Raw genomic sequence first — 16,689 nt, 5'->3', positions numbered from 1 at the left:
TTAGGTCACAGCGAAGTATTCAGGTTTTCCAAATTTTTGTGTTCCAGGTCGTTTAAAAATATTTTACACATCTCAATAGATTAGAACAGTAGTATTTTCTTATAGTCTCAGGTCTCTATTGTCGTCAGAGTCCATTGTACTGATCTATTGAGCCTTTGTGATAATTCAAAATTAACAGGTCACAGCGAAGTATTCAGGTTCCCCGTTATTTCGTGTTCCAGGTCGTTCGAAAATATTTTACACATCTCAATAGATTAGAACAGTGGTATTTTCTTATAGTCTAGGGTCTTTATCGTCGTCAGAGACCATTGTACTAATCTATTGAGCCTTTTGAATAATTTAAAATTAACAGGTCACAGCGACGTATTCAGGTATTCCGTAGTTTTGTGTTCCAGGACGTTTGAAAATATTTTACACATCTCAATAGATTAGAACAGTAGTATTTTCTTATAGTCTAGGGTCTTTATTGTCGTCAGAGTCCATTGTACTAATCTATTGGGCCTTTTGAATAATTTAAAATTAACAGGTCACAGCGACGTATTCAGGTATTCCGTAGTTTTGTGTTCCAGGACGTTTAAAAATATTTTACACATCTCAATAGATTAGAACAGTAGTATTTTCTTATAGTCTCAGGTCTCTATTGTCGTCAGAGTCCATTGTACTAATCTATTGAGCCTTTGTGATAATTCAAAATTAACAGGTCACAGCGAAGTATTCAGGTTTCCCGTAATTTCGTGTTCCAGGTCGTTTTAAAATATTTTACACATCTCAATAGATTAGAACAGTGGTATTTTCTTCTAGTCTAGGGTCTTTATTGTCGTCGAAGTCCATTGGACTAATCTATTGGGCCTTTCAAATAATTCAAAATTATTAGGTCACAGCGAAGTATTCAGGTTTTCCGTAATTTTGTGTTCCAGGTCGTATGAAAATATTTTACACATCTCAATAGATTAGAACAGTAGTATTTTCTTATAGTCTAGGGTCTTTATTGTCGTCAGAGTCCATTGTACTAATCTATTGGGCCTTTCAAATAATTCAAAATTATTAGGTCACAGCGAAGTATTCAGGTTTTCCGTTATTTTGTGTTCCAGGACGTTCGAAAATATTTTACACATCTCAATAGATTAGAACAGTAGTATTTTCTTATAGTCTAGGGTCTTTATTGTCGTCAGAGTCCATTGTACTAATCAATTGGGCCTTTTAAATAATTTAAAATTAACAGGTCACAGCGAAGTATTCAGGTTTTCCGTAATTTTGTGATCCAGGACGTTTGAAAATATTTTACACATCTCAATAGATTAGAACAGTAGTATTTTCTTATAGTCTAGGGTCTTTCTTGTCGTCAGAGTTCATTGTACTAATCTATTGGGCCTTTTGAATAATTTGAAATTAACAGGTCACAGCGAAGTATTCAGGTTTTCCGTAATTTTGTGTTCCAGGTCGTATGAAAATATTTTACACATCTCAATAGATTAGAACAGTAGTATTTTCTTATAGTCTAGGGTCTTTATTGTTGTCAGAGTCCATTGTACTAATCTATTGGGCCTTTCAAATAATTCAAAATTATTAGGTCACAGCGAAGATTCAGGTTTTCCGTAATTTTATGTTCCAGGTCGTTTTAAAATATTTTACACATCTCAATAGATTAGAACAGTAGTATTTTTTTATATTCTAGGGTCTTTATTGTCGTCAGAGTCCATTGTACTAATCTATTGGGCCTTTTGAATAATTTACAATTAACAGGTCACAGCGAAGTATTCAGGTTTTCCGTAATTTTGTGTTCCAGGACGTTTGAAAATATTTTACACATCTCAATAGATTGGAACAGTAGTATTTTCTTATAGTCTAGGGTCTTTATTGTCGTCAGAGTCCATTGTACTAATCTATTGAGCCTTTGTAATAATTCAAAATTAACAGGTCACAGCGAAGTATTCAGGTTTCCCGTAATTTCGTGTTCCAGGTCGTTTTAAAATATTTTACACATCTCAATAGATTAGAACAGTGGAATTTTCTTATAGTCTAGGGTCTTTATTGTCGTCAGAGTCCATTGTACTAATCTATTGGGCCTTTCAAATAATTCAAAATTATTAGGTCACAGCGAAGTATTCAGGTTTTCCGTAATTTTGTGTTCCAGGACGTTTAAAAATATTTTACACATCTCAATAGATTAGAACAGTAGTATTTTCTTATAGTCTAGGGTCTCAATTGTCGTCACAGTCCATTGTACTAATCTATTGAGCTATTGTAATAATTAAAAATTAACAGGTCACAGCGAAGTATTCAGGTTTCCCGTAATTTCGTGTTCCAGGTCGTTTTAAAATATTTTACACATCTCAATAGATTAGAACAGTAGTATTTTCTTATAGTCTAGGGTCTTTATTGTCGTCAGGGTCCATTGTACTAATCTATTGAGCCTTTGTAATAATTCAAAATTAACAGGTCATAGCGAAGTATTCAGGTTTCCCGTAGTTTCGTGTTCCAGGTCGTTTTAAAATATTTTACACATCTCAATAGATTAGAACAGTGGTATTTTCTTATAGTCTAGGGTCTTTATTGTCGTCAGAGTCCATTGTACTAATCTATTGGGCCTTTTGAATAATTTAAAATTAACAGGTCACAGCGACGTATTCAGGTATTCCGTAGTTTTGTGTTCCAGGACGTTTGAAAATATTTTACACATCTCAATAGATTAGAACAGTAGTATTTTCTTATAGTCTAGGGTCTTTATTGTCGTCAGAGTCCATTGTACTAATCTATTGGGCCTTTTGAATAATTTAAAATTAACAGGTCACAGCGAAGTATTCAGGTTTTTCGTAATTTTGTGTTCCAGGACGTTTAAAAATATTTTACACATCTCAATAGATTAGAACAGTAGTATTTTCTTATATTCTAGGGTCTCTATTATCGTCAGAATCCATTGTACTAATCTATTGAGCCTTTGTAATAATTCAAAATTAACAGGTCATAGCGAAGTATTCAGGTTTCCCGTAATTTCGTGTTCCAGGTCGTTTTAAAATATTTTACACATCTCAATAGATTAGAACAGTGGTATTTTCTTATAGTCTAGGGTCTTTATTGTCGTCAGAGTCCATTGTACTAATCTATTGGGCCGTTTGAATAATTTAAAATTAACAGGTCACAGCGACGTATTCAGGTATTCCGTAGTTTTGTGTTCCAGGACGTTTGAAAATATTTTACACATCTCAATAGATTAGAACAGTAGTATTTTCTTATAGTCTAGGGTCTTTATCGTCGTCAGAGTCCATTGTACTAATCTATTGGGCCTATTTAATAATTCAAAATTAATAGGTCACAGCGACGTATTCAGGTTTTCCGTAGTTTTGTGTTCCAGGACGTTTGAAAATATTTTACACATCTCAATAGATTAGAACAGTAGTATTTTCTTATAGTCTAGGGTCTTTATCGTCGTCAGAGACCATTGTACTAATCTATTGGGCCTTTTGAATAATTCAAAATTAACTGGTCACAGCGAAGTATTCAGGTTTTCCGTAATTTTGTGTTCCAGGACGTTTGAAAATATTTTACACATCTCAATAGATTAGAACAGTAGTGTTTTCTTATAGTCTACGGTCTTTATTGTCGTCAGAGTCCATTGTATTAATCTATTGGGCCTTTCAAATAATTCAAAATTATTAGGTCACAGCGAAGTATTTAGGTTTTCCGTAATTTTGTGTTCCAAGACGTTTGAAAATATTTTACACATCTCAATAGATTAGAACAGTAGTATTTTCTTATAGTTCAGGGTCTCTATTGTCGTCAGAGTCCATTGTACTAATCTATTGAGCCTTTGTAATAATCCAAAATTAACAGGTCACAGCGAAGTATTCAGGTTTCCCGTAATTTCGTGTTCCAGGTCGTTTTAAAATATTTTACACATCTCAATAGATTAGAACAGTAGTATTTTCTTATAGTCTAGGGTCTTTATTGTCGTCAGAGTCCATTGTACTAATCTATTGGGCCTTTTGAATAATTTAAAATTAACAGGTCACAGCGAAGTATTCAGGTTTTCCGTAATTTTGTGTTCCAGGACGTTTGAAAATATTTTACACATCTCAATAGATTAGAACAGTAGTATTTTCTTATAGTCTAAGGTCTTTATTGTCGTCAGAGTCCATTGTACTAATCTATTGGATCTTTTGAATAATTCAAAATTAACAGGTCACAGCGAAGTATTCAGGTTTTCCGTAATTTTGTGTTCCAGGTCGTATGAAAATATTTTACACATCTTAATAGATTAGAACAGTAGAATTTTCTTATATTCTAGGGTCTTTATTGTCGTCAGAGTCCATTGTACTATTCTATTGGGCCTTTTGAATAATTCAAAATTAACAGGTCACAGCGACGTATTCAGGTTTTCCGTAGTTTTGTGTTCCAGGACGTTTAAAAATATTTTACACATCTCAATAGATTAGAACAGTAGTATTTTCTTATAGTCTAGGGTCTTTATTGTCGTCAGAGTCCATTGTACTAATCTATTGGGCCTTTTGAATAATTTAAAATTAACTGGTCACAGCGAAGTATTCAGGTTTTCCGTAATTTTGTGTTCCAGGACGTTTAAAAATATTTTACACATCTCAATAGATTAGAACAGTAGTATTTTCTTATAGTCTAGGGTCTTTATTGTCGTCAGAGTCCATTGGACTAATCTATTGGGCCTTTCAAATAATTCAAAATTATTAGGTCACAGCGAAGTATTCGGGTTTTCCGTAATTTTGTGTTCCAGGTCGTTTTAAAATATTTTACACATCTCAATAGATTAGAACAGTAGTATTTCCTTATGGTCTAGGGTCTTTATTGTCGTCAGAGTCCATTGTACTCATCTATTGGGCCTTTTGAATAATTCAAAATTAACAGGTCACCGCGAAGTATTCAGGGTTTCCGTAATTTTGTGTTCCAGGACGTTTGAAAATATTTTACACATCTCAATAGATTAGAACAGTAGTATTTTCTTATAGTCTAGGGTCTTTATTGTCGTCAGAGTCCATTGTACTAATCTATTGGGCCTTTCAAATAATTCAAAATTATTAGGTCACAGCGAAGTATTTAGGTTTTCCGTAATTTTGTGTTCCAGGACGTTTGAAAATATTTTACACATCTCAATAGATTAGAACAGTAGTATTTTCTTATAGTTCAGGGTCTCTATTGTCGTCAGAGTCCATTGTACTAATCTATTGAGCCTTTGTAATGATTCAAAATTAACAGGTCACAGCGAAGTATTCAGGTTTCCCGTAATTTCGTGTTCCAGGTCGTTTTAAAATATTTTACACATCTCAATAGATTAGAACAGTAGTATTTTCTTATAGTCTAAGGTCTTTATTGTCGTCAGAGTCCATTGTACTCATCTATTGGGCCTTTTGAATAATTCAAAATTAACAGGTCACCGCGAAGTATTCAGGGTTTCCGTAATTTTGTGTTCCAGGACGTTTGAAAATATTTTACACATCTCAATAGATTAGAACAGTAGTATTTTCTTATAGTTCAGGGTCTCTATTGTCGTCAGAGTCCATTGTACTAATCTATTGAGCCTTTGTAATGATTCAAGATTAACAGGTCACAGCGAAGTATTCAGGTTTCCCGTAATTTCGTGTTCCAGGTCGTTTTAAAATATTTTACACATCTCAATAGATTAGAACAGTAGTATTTTCTTATAGTCTAGGGTCTTTATTGTCGTCAGAGTCCATTGTACTAATCTATTGGGCCTTCTGAATAATTTAAAATTAACAGGTCACAGCGAAGTATTCAGGTTTTCCGTAATTTTGTGTTCCAGGACGTTTGAAAATATTTTACACATCTCAATAGATTAGAACAGTAGTATTTTCTTATAGTCTAAGGTCTTTATTGTCGTCAGAGTCCATTGTACTAATCTATTGGGCCTTTTGAATATTTCAAAATTAACAGGTCACAGCGAAGTATTCAGGTTTTCCGTAATTTTGTGTTCCAGGTCGTATGAAAATATTTTACACATCTTAATAGATTAGAACAGTAGTATTTTCTTATATTCTAGGGTTTTTATTGTCGTCAGAGTCCATTGTACTAATCTATTGGGCCTTTTGAATAATTCAAAATTAACAGGTCACAGCGACGTATTCAGGTTTTCCGTAGTTTTGTGTTCCAGGACGTTTGAAAATATTTTACACATCTCAATAGATTAGAACAGTAGTATTTTCTTATAGTCTAGGGTCTTTATTGTCGTCAGAGTCCATTGTACTAATCTATTGGGCCTTTTGAATAATTTAAAATTAACTGGTCACAGCGAAGTATTCAGGTTTTCCGTAATTTTGTGTTCCAGGACGTTTAAAAATATTTTACACATCTCAATAGATTAGAACAGTAGTATTTTCTTATAGTCTAGGGTCTCTATTATCGTCAGAGTCCATTGTACTAATCTATTGAGCCTTTGTAATAATCCAAAATTAACAGGTCACAGCGAAGTATTCAGGTTTCCCGTAATTTCGTGTTCCAGGTCGTTTTAAAATATTTTACACATCTCAATAGATTAGAACAGTGGTATTTTCTTATAGTCTAGGGTCTTTATTGTCGTCAGAGTCCATTGTACCAATCTATTGGGCCTTTTGAATAATTCAAAATTATTAGGTCACAGCGAAGTATTCAGGTTTTCCGTAATTTTGTGTTCCAGGACGTTTGAAAATATTTTACACATCTCAATAGATTAGAACAGTAGTATTTTCTTATAGTCTAGGGTCTCTATTGTCGTCAGAGTCCATTGTACTAATCTATTGAGCCTTTGTAATAATTCAAAATTAACAGGTCACAGCGAAGTATTCAGGTTTCCCGTAATTTCGTGTTCCAGGTCGTTTTAAAATATTTTACACATCTCAATAGATAGGAACAGTAGTATTTTCGTTTCGTCTAGGGTCTTCATTGTCGTCAGGGTCCATTGTACTAATCTATTGGGCCTTTTGAATAATTTAAAATTAACAGGTCACAGCGAAGTATTCAGGTTTTCCGTAATTTCGTGTTCCAGCACGTTTGAAAATATTTTACACATCTCAATAGATTAGAACAGTAGTATTTTCTTATAGTCTAGGGACTTTATTGTCGTCAGAGTCCGTTGTACTAATCTATTGGGCCTTTTGAATAATTCAAAATTAACAGATCACAGCGAAGTATTCAGGTTTTCCGTAATTTTGTGTTCCAGGACGTTTAAAAATATTTTACACATCTCAATAGATTAGAACAGTAGTATTTTCTTATAGTCTAGGGTCTCAATTGTCGTCACAGTCCATTGTACTAATCTATTGAGCCTTTGTAATAATTCAAAATTAACAGGTCACAGCGAAGTATTCAGGTTTCCCGTAATTTCGTGTTCCAGGTCGTTTTAAAATATTTTACACATCTCAATAGATAGGAACAGTAGTATTTTCGTTTCGTCTAGGGTCTTCATTGTCGTCAGGGTCCATTGTACTAATCTATTGGGCCTTTTGAATAATTTAAAATTAACAGGTCACAGCGAAGTATTCAGGTTTTCCGTAATTTCGTGTTCCAGCACGTTTGAAAATATTTTACACATCTCAATAGATTAGAACAGTAGTATTTTCTTATAGTCTAGGGTTTTTATTGTCGTCAGAGTCCATTGTACTAATCTATTGGGCCTTTTGGATAATTTAAAATTAACAAGTCACAGCGAAGTATTCAGGTTTTCCGTAATTTTGTGTTCCAGGACGTTTGAAAATATTTTACACATTTCAATAGATTAGAACAGTAGTATTTTCTTGTAGTCTAGGGTCTTTATTGTCGTCAGAGTCCATTGTACTAATCTATTGGGCCTTTTGAATAATTTAAAATTAACAGGTCACAGCGAAGTATTCAGGTTTTCCGTAATTTTGTGTTCCAGGACGTTTGAAAATATTTTACACATCTCAATAGATTAGAACAGTAGTATTTTCTTATAGTCTAGGGTCTTTATTGTCGTCAGAGTCCATTGTACTAATCTATTGGGCCTTTTGAATAATTCAAAATTAACAGGTCACAGCAAAGTATTCAGGTTTTCCGTAATTTTGTGTTCCAGGACGTTTAAAAATATTTTACACATCTCAATAGATTAGAACAGTAGTATTTTCTTATAGTCTAGGGTCTCTATTATCGTCAGAGTCCATTGTACTAATCTATTGAATCTTCGTAATAATTCAAAATTAACAGGTCATAGCGAAGTATTCAGGTTTCCCGTAATTTCGTGTTCCAGGTCGTTTTAAAATATTTTACACATCTCAATAGATTAGAACAGTGGTATTGTCTTATAGTCTAGGGTCTTTATTGTCGTCAGAGTCCATTGTACTAATCTATTGGGCCTCTTGAATAATTTAAAATTAACAGGTCACAGCGAAGTATTCAGGTTTTCCGTAATTTTGTGTTCCAGGACGTTTGAAAATATTTTACACATCTCAATAGATTAGAACAGTAGTATTTTCTTATAGTCTAGGGTCTTTATTGTCGTCAGAGTCCATTGTACTGATATATTGGGCCTTTTGAATAATTCAAAATTAACAGGTCACAGCGAAGTATTCAGGTTTTCCGTAATTTTGTGTTCCAGGTCGTATGAAAATATTTTACACATCTCAATAGATTAGAACAGTAGTATTTTCTTATAGTCTAGGGTCTTTATTGTTGTCAGAGTCCATTGTACTAATCTATTGGGCCTTTCAAATAATTCAAAATTATTAGGTCACAGCGAAGTATTCAGGTTTTCCGTAATTTTGTGTTCCAGGTCGTTTTAAAATATTTTACACATCTCAATAGATTAGAACAGTAGTATTTTTTTATAGTCTAGGGTCTCTATTGTCGTCAGAGTCCATTGTACTAATCTATTGGGCCTTTTGAATAATTTAAAATTAACGGGTCACAGCGAAGTATTCAGGTTTTCCGTAATTTTGTGTTCCAGGACGTTTAAAAATATTTTACACATCTCAATAGATTAGAACAGTAGTATTTTCTTATAGTCTAGGGTCTCTATTGTCGTCAGAGTCCATTGTACTAATCTATTGAGCCTTTGTAATAATTCAAAATTAACAGGTCACAGCGAAGTATTCAGGTTTCCCGTAATTTCGTGTCCCAGGTCGTTTTAAAATATTTTACACATCTCAATAGATTAGAACAGTGGAATTTTCTTATAGTCTTGGGTCTTTATTGTCGTCAGAGTCCATTGTACTAATCTATTGGGCCTTTTGAATAATTCAAAATTAACAGGTCACAGCGAAGTATTCAGGTTTTCCGTAGTTTTGTGTTCCAGGAAGTTTGAAAATATTTTACACATCTCAATAGATTAGAACAGTAGTATTTTCTTATAGTCTAGGGTCTTTATTGTCGTCAGAGTCCATTGTACTCATCTATTGGGCCTTTCAAATAATTCAAAATTATTAGGTCACAGCGAAGTATTCAGGTTTTCCGTAATTTTGTGTTCCAGGTCGTTTTAAAATATTTTACACATCTCAATAGATTAGAACAGTAGTATTTTCTTATAAACTAGGGTCTTTATTGTCGTCAGAGTCCATTGTACTAATCTATTGGGCCTTTCAAATAATTCAAAATTATTAGGTCACAGCGAAGTATTCAGGTCTTCCGTAATTTTGTGTTCCAGGACGTTTGAAAATATTTTACACATCTCAATAGATTAGAACAGTAGTATTTTCTTATAGTCTAGGGTCTTTATTGTCGTCAGAGTCCATTGTACTAATCTATTGAGCCTTTGTAATAATTCAAAATTAACAGGTCACAGCGAAGTATTCAGGTTTCCCGTAATTTCGTGTTCCAGGTCGTTTTAAAATATTTTACACATCTCAATAGATTAGAACAGTAGTATTTTCTTATAAACTAGGGTCTTTATTGTCGTCAGAGTCCATTGTACTAATCTATTGGGCCTTTCAAATAATTCGAAATTATTAGGTCACAGCGAAGTATTCAGGTTTTCCGTAATTTTGTGTTCCAGGACGTTTGAAAATATTTTACACATCTCAATAGATTAGAACAGTTGTATTTTCTTATAGTCTAGGGTTTTTATTGTCGTCAGAGTCCATTGTACTAATCTATTGAGCCTTTGTAATAATTCAAAATTAACAGGTCACAGCGAAGTATTCAGGTTTTCCGTAGTTTTGTGTTCCAGGAAGTTTGAAAATATTTTACACATCTCAATAGATTAGAACAGTAGTATTTTCTTATAGTCTAGGGTCTTTATTGTCGTCAGAGTCCATTGTACTAATCTATTGGGCCTTTAAAATAATTCAAAATTATTAGGTCACAGCGAAGTATTCAGGTTTTCCGTAATTTTGTGTTCTAGGACGTTTGAAAATATTTTACACATCTCAATAGATTAGAACAGTAGTATTTTCTTATAGTCTAGGGTCGTTATCGTCGTCAGAGACCATTGTACTAATCTATTGGGCCTTATGAATAATTCAAAATTAACAGGTCACAGCGACGTATTCAGGTTTTCCGTAGTTTTGTGTTCCAGGACGTTTGAAAATATTTTACACATCTCAATAGATTAGAACAGTGGTATTTTCTTATAGTCTAGGGTCTTTATTGTCGTCAGAGTCCATTGTACTAATCTATTGGGCCTTTTGAATAATTCAAAATTAACAGGTCACAGCGAAGTATTCAGGTTTTCCGTAATTTTGTGTTCCAGGACGTTTGAAAATATTTTACACATCTCAATAGATTAGAACAGTAGTATTTTCTTATAGTCTACGGTCTTTATCGTCGTCAGAGACCATTGTACTAATCTATTGGGCCTTTTGAATAATTCAAAATTAACAGGTCACAGCGACGTATTTAGGTTTTCCGTAGTTTTGTGTTCCAGGACGTTTGAAAATATTTTACACATCTCAATAGATTAGAACAGTAGTATTTTCTTATAGTCTAGGGTCTTTATCGTCGTCAGAGACCATTGTACTAATCTATTGGGCCTTTTGAATAATTCAAAATTAACAGGTCACAGCGAAGTATTCAGGTTTTCCGTAATTTCGTGTTCCAGCACGTTTGAAAATATTTTACACATCTCAATAGATTAGAACAGTAGTATTTTCTTATAGTCTAGGGTCTTTATCGTCGTCAGAGACCATTGTACTAATCTATTGGGCCTTTTGAATAATTCAAAATTAACAGGTCACAGCGAAGTATTCAGGTTTTCCGTAATTTCGTGTTCCAGCACGTTTGAGAATATTTTACACATCTCAATAGATTAGAACAGTAGTATTTTCTTATAGTCTAGGGTCTTTATCGTCGTCAGAGACCATTGTACTAATCTATTGGGCCTTTTGAATAATTCAAAATTATTAGTTCACAGCGAAGTATTCAGGTTTTCCGTAATTTTGTGTTCTAGGACGTTTGAAAATATTTTACACATCTCAATAGATTAGAACAGTAGTATTTTCTTATAGTCTCGGGTCTTTATTGTCGTCAGAGTCCATTGGACTAATCTATTGGGCCTTTTGAATAATTCAAAATTAACAGGTCACAGCGAAGTATTCAGGTTTTCCGTAATTTCGTGTTCCAGCACGTTTGAAAATATTTTACACATCTCAATAGATTAGAACAGTAGTATTTTCTTATAGTCTAGGGTCTTTATCGTCGTCAGAGACCATTGTACTAATCTATTGGGCCTTTTGAATAATTCAAAATTAACAGGTCACAGCGAAGTATTCAGGTTTTCCGTAATTTCGTGTTCCAGCACGTTTGAAAATATTTTACACATCTCAATAGATTAGAACAGTAGTATTTTCTTATAGTCTAGGGTCTTTATCGTCGTCAGAGACCATTGTACTAATCTATTGGGCCTTTTGAATAATTCAAAATTATTAGTTCACAGCGAAGTATTCAGGTTTTCCGTAATTTTGTGTTCTAGGACGTTTGAAAATATTTTACACATCTCAATAGATTAGAACAGTAGTATTTTCTTATAGTCTAGGGACTTTATTGTCTTCAGAGTCCATTGTACTAATCTATTGGGCCTTTAAAATAATTCAAAATTATTAGGTCACAGCGAAGTATTCAGGTTTTCCGTAATTTTGTGTTCTAGGACGTTTGAAAATATTTTACACATCTCAATAGATTAGAACAGTAGTATTTTCTTATAGTCTAGGGTCTCAATTGTCGTCACAGTCCATTGTACTAATCTATTGGGCCTTTTGAATAATTCAAAATTAACAGGTCACAGCGAAGTATTCAGGTTTTCCGTAGTTTTGTGTTCCAGGGCGTTTGAAAATATTTTACACATCTCAATAGATTAGAACAGTGGTATTTTCTTATAGTCTAGGGTCTTTATTGTCGTCAGAGTCCATTGTACTAATCTATTGGGCCTTTCGAATAATTCAAAATTAACAGGTCACAGCGAAGTATTCAGGTTTTCCGTAATTTTGTGTTCCAGGACGTTTGAAAATATTTTACACATCTCAATAGATTAGAACAGTAGTATTTTCTTATAGTCTAGGGTCTTTATTGTCGTCAGAGTCCATTGGACTAATCTATCGGGCCTTTCAAATAAATCAAAATTATTAGGTCACAGCGAAGTATTCAGTTTTTCCGTAATTTTGTGTTCCAGGTCGTTTTAAAATATTTTACACATCTCAATAGATTAGAACAGTAGTATTTTCTTATAGTCTAGGGTTTTTATTGTCGTCAGAGTCCATTGTACTAATCTATTGGGCCTTTTGAATAATTCAAAATTAACAGGTCACAGCGAAGTATTCAGGTTTTCCGTAGTTTTGTGTTCCAGGTCGTTTTAAAATATTTTACACATCTCAATAGATTAGAACAGTAGTATTTTCTTATAGTCTAGGGTCTTTATTGTCGTCAGAGTCCATTTTACTAATCTATTGGGCCTTTTGAATAATTCAAAATTAACAGGTCACAGCGAAGTATTCAGGTTTTCCGTAGTTTTGTGTTCCAGGTCGTTTTAAAATATTTTACACATCTCAATAGATTAGAACAGTAGTATTTTCTTATAGTCTAGGGTTTTTATTGTCGTCAGAGTCCATTGTACTAATCTATTGGGCCTTTTGGATAATTTAAAATTAACAGGTCATAGCGAAGTATTCAGGTTTTCCGTAATTTTGTGTTCCAGGACGTTTGAAAATATTTTACACATCTCAATAGATTAGAACAGTAGTATTTTCTTATAAACTAGGGTCTTTATTGTCGTCAGAGTCCATTGTACTAATCTATTGGGCCTTTCAAATAATTCAAAATTATTAGGTCACAGCGAAGTATTCAGGTTTTCCGTAGTTTTGTGTTCCAGGTCGTTTTAAAATATTTTACACATTTCAATAGATTAGAACAGTGGAATTTTCTTATAGTCTAGGGTCTTTATTGTCGTCAGAGTCCATTGTACTAATCTATTGGGCCTTTTGAATAATTCAAAATTAACAGGTCACAGCGAAGTATTCAGGTTTTCCGTAGTTTTGTGTTCCAGGAAGTTTGAAAATATTTTACACATCTCAATAGATTAGAACAGTAGTATTTTCTTATAGTCTAGGGTCTTTATTGTCGTCAGAGTCCATTGTACTCATCTATTGGGCCTTTCAAATAATTCAAAATTATTAGGTCACAGCGAAGTATTCAGGTTTTCCGTAATTTTGTGTTCCAGGTCGTTTTAAAATATTTTACACATCTCAATAGATTAGAACAGTAGTATTTTCTTATAAACTAGGGTCTTTATTGTCGTCAGAGTCCATTGTACTAATCTATTGGGCCTTTCAAATAATTCAAAATTATTAGGTCACAGCGAAGTATTCAGGTCTTCCGTAATTTTGTGTTCCAGGACGTTTGAAAATATTTTACACATCTCAATAGATTAGAACAGTAGTATTTTCTTATAGTCTAGGGTCTTTATTGTCGTCAGAGTCCATTGTACTAATCTATTGAGCCTTTGTAATAATTCAAAATTAACAGGTCACAGCGAAGTATTCAGGTTTTCCGTAATTTTGTGTTCCAGGACGTTTGAAAATATTTTACACATCTCAATAGATTAGAACAGTTGTATTTTCTTATAGTCTAGGGTCTTTATTGTCGTCAGAGTCCATTGTACTAATCTATTGAGCCTTTGTAATAATTCAAAATTAACAGGTCACAGCAAAGTATTCAGGTTTTCCGTAGTTTTGTGTTCCAGGAAGTTTGAAAATATTTTACACATCTCAATAGATTAGAACAGTAGTATTTTTTTATAGTCTAGGGTCTTTATTGTCGTCAGAGTCCAGTGTACTAATCTATTGGGCCTTTCAAATAATTCAAAATTATTAGGTCACAGCGAAGTATTCAGGTTTTCCGTAATTTTGTGTTCCAGGACGTTTGAAAATATTTTACACATCTCAATAGATTAGAACAGTAGTATTTTCTTATAGTCTAGGGTCTTTATTGTTGTCAGAGTCCATTGTACTAATCTATTGGGCCTTTCAAATAATTCAAAATTATTAGGTCACAGCGAAGTATTCAGGTTTTCCGTAATTTTGTGTTCCAGGTCGTTTTAAAATATTTTACACATCTCAATAGATTAGAACAGTAGTATTTTTTTATAGTCTAGGGTCTCTATTGTCGTCAGAGTCCATTGTACTAATCTATTGGGCCTTTTGAATAATTTAAAATTAACGGGTCACAGCGAAGTATTCAGGTTTTCCGTAATTTTGTGTTCCAGGACGTTTAAAAATATTTTACACATCTCAATAGATTAGAACAGTAGTATTTTCTTATAGTCTAGGGTCTCTATTGTCGTCAGAGTCCATTGTACTAATCTATTGAGCCTTTGTAATAATTCAAAATTAACAGGTCACAGCGAAGTATTCAGGTTTCCCGTAATTTCGTGTCCCAGGTCGTTTTAAAATATTTTACACATCTCAATAGATTAGAACAGTGGAATTTTCTTATAGTCTTGGGTCTTTATTGTCGTCAGAGTCCATTGTACTAATCTATTGGGCCTTTTGAATAATTCAAAATTAACAGGTCACAGCGAAGTATTCAGGTTTTCCGTAGTTTTGTGTTCCAGGAAGTTTGAAAATATTTTACACATCTCAATAGATTAGAACAGTAGTATTTTCTTATAGTCTAGGGTCTTTATTGTCGTCAGAGTCCATTGTACTCATCTATTGGGCCTTTCAAATAATTCAAAATTATTAGGTCACAGCGAAGTATTCAGGTTTTCCGTAATTTTGTGTTCCAGGTCGTTTTAAAATATTTTACACATCTCAATAGATTAGAACAGTAGTATTTTCTTATAAACTAGGGTCTTTATTGTCGTCAGAGTCCATTGTACTAATCTATTGGGCCTTTCAAATAATTCAAAATTATTAGGTCACAGCGAAGTATTCAGGTCTTCCGTAATTTTGTGTTCCAGGACGTTTGAAAATATTTTACACATCTCAATAGATTAGAACAGTAGTATTTTCTTATAGTCTAGGGTCTTTATTGTCGTCAGAGTCCATTGTACTAATCTATTGAGCCTTTGTAATAATTCAAAATTAACAGGTCACAGCGAAGTATTCAGGTTTCCCGTAATATCGTGTTCCAGGTCGTTTTAAAATATTTTACACATCTCAATAGATTAGAACAGTAGTATTTTCTTATAAACTAGGGTCTTTATTGTCGTCAGAGTCCATTGTACTAATCTATTGGGCCTTTCAAATAATTCAAAATTATTAGGTCACAGCGAAGTATTCAGGTTTTCCGTAATTTTGTGTTCCAGGACGTTTGAAAATATTTTACACATCTCAATAGATTAGAACAGTTGTATTTTCTTATAGTCTAGGGTCTTTATTGTCGTCAGAGTCCATTGTACTAATCTATTGAGCCTTTGTAATAATTCAAAATTAACAGGTCACAGCGAAGTATTCAGGTTTTCCGTAGTTTTGTGTTCCAGGAAGTTTGAAAATATTTTACACATCTCAATAGATTAGAACAGTAGTATTTTCTTATAGTCTAGGGTCTTTATTGTCGTCAGAGTCCATTGTACTAATCTATTGGGCCTTTAAAATAATTCAAAATTATTAGGTCACAGCGAAGTATTCAGGTTTTCCGTAATTTTGTGTTCTAGGACGTTTGAAAATATTTTACACATCTCAATAGATTAGAACAGTAGTATTTTCTTATAGTCTAGGGTCGTTATCGTCGTCAGAGACCATTGTACTAATCTATTGGGCCTTATGAATAATTCAAAATTAACAGGTCACAGCGACGTATTCAGGTTTTCCGTAGTTTTGTGTTCCAGGACGTTTGAAAATATTTTACACATCTCAATAGATTAGAACAGTGGTATTTTCTTATAGTCTAGGGTCTTTATTGTCGTCAGAGTCCATTGTACTAATCTATTGGGCCTTTTGAATAATTCAAAATTAACAGGTCACAGCGAAGTATTCAGGTTTTCCGTAATTTTGTGTTCCAGGACGTTTGAAAATATTTTACACATCTCAATAGATTAGAACAGTAGTATTTTCTTATAGTCTAGGGTCTTTATCGTCGTCAGAGACCATTGTACTAATCTATTGGGCCTTTTGAATAATTCAAAATTAACAGGTCACAGCGACGTATTTAGGTTTTCCGTAGTTTTGTGTTCCAGGACGTTTGAAAATATTTTACACATCTCAATAGATTAGAACAGTAGTATTTTCTTATAGTCTAGGGTCTTTATCGTCGTCAGAGACCATTGTACTAATCTATTGGGCCTTTTGA

The sequence above is a fragment of the Microplitis mediator genome, chromosome 2 (genome assembly GCF_029852145.1).
Source record: "Microplitis mediator isolate UGA2020A chromosome 2, iyMicMedi2.1, whole genome shotgun sequence".
Taxonomy (NCBI): domain Eukaryota; kingdom Metazoa; phylum Arthropoda; class Insecta; order Hymenoptera; family Braconidae; genus Microplitis; species Microplitis mediator.
The sequence above is the reverse complement of the archived record's forward strand: the minus strand, read 5'-3'. Positions refer to the sequence as shown.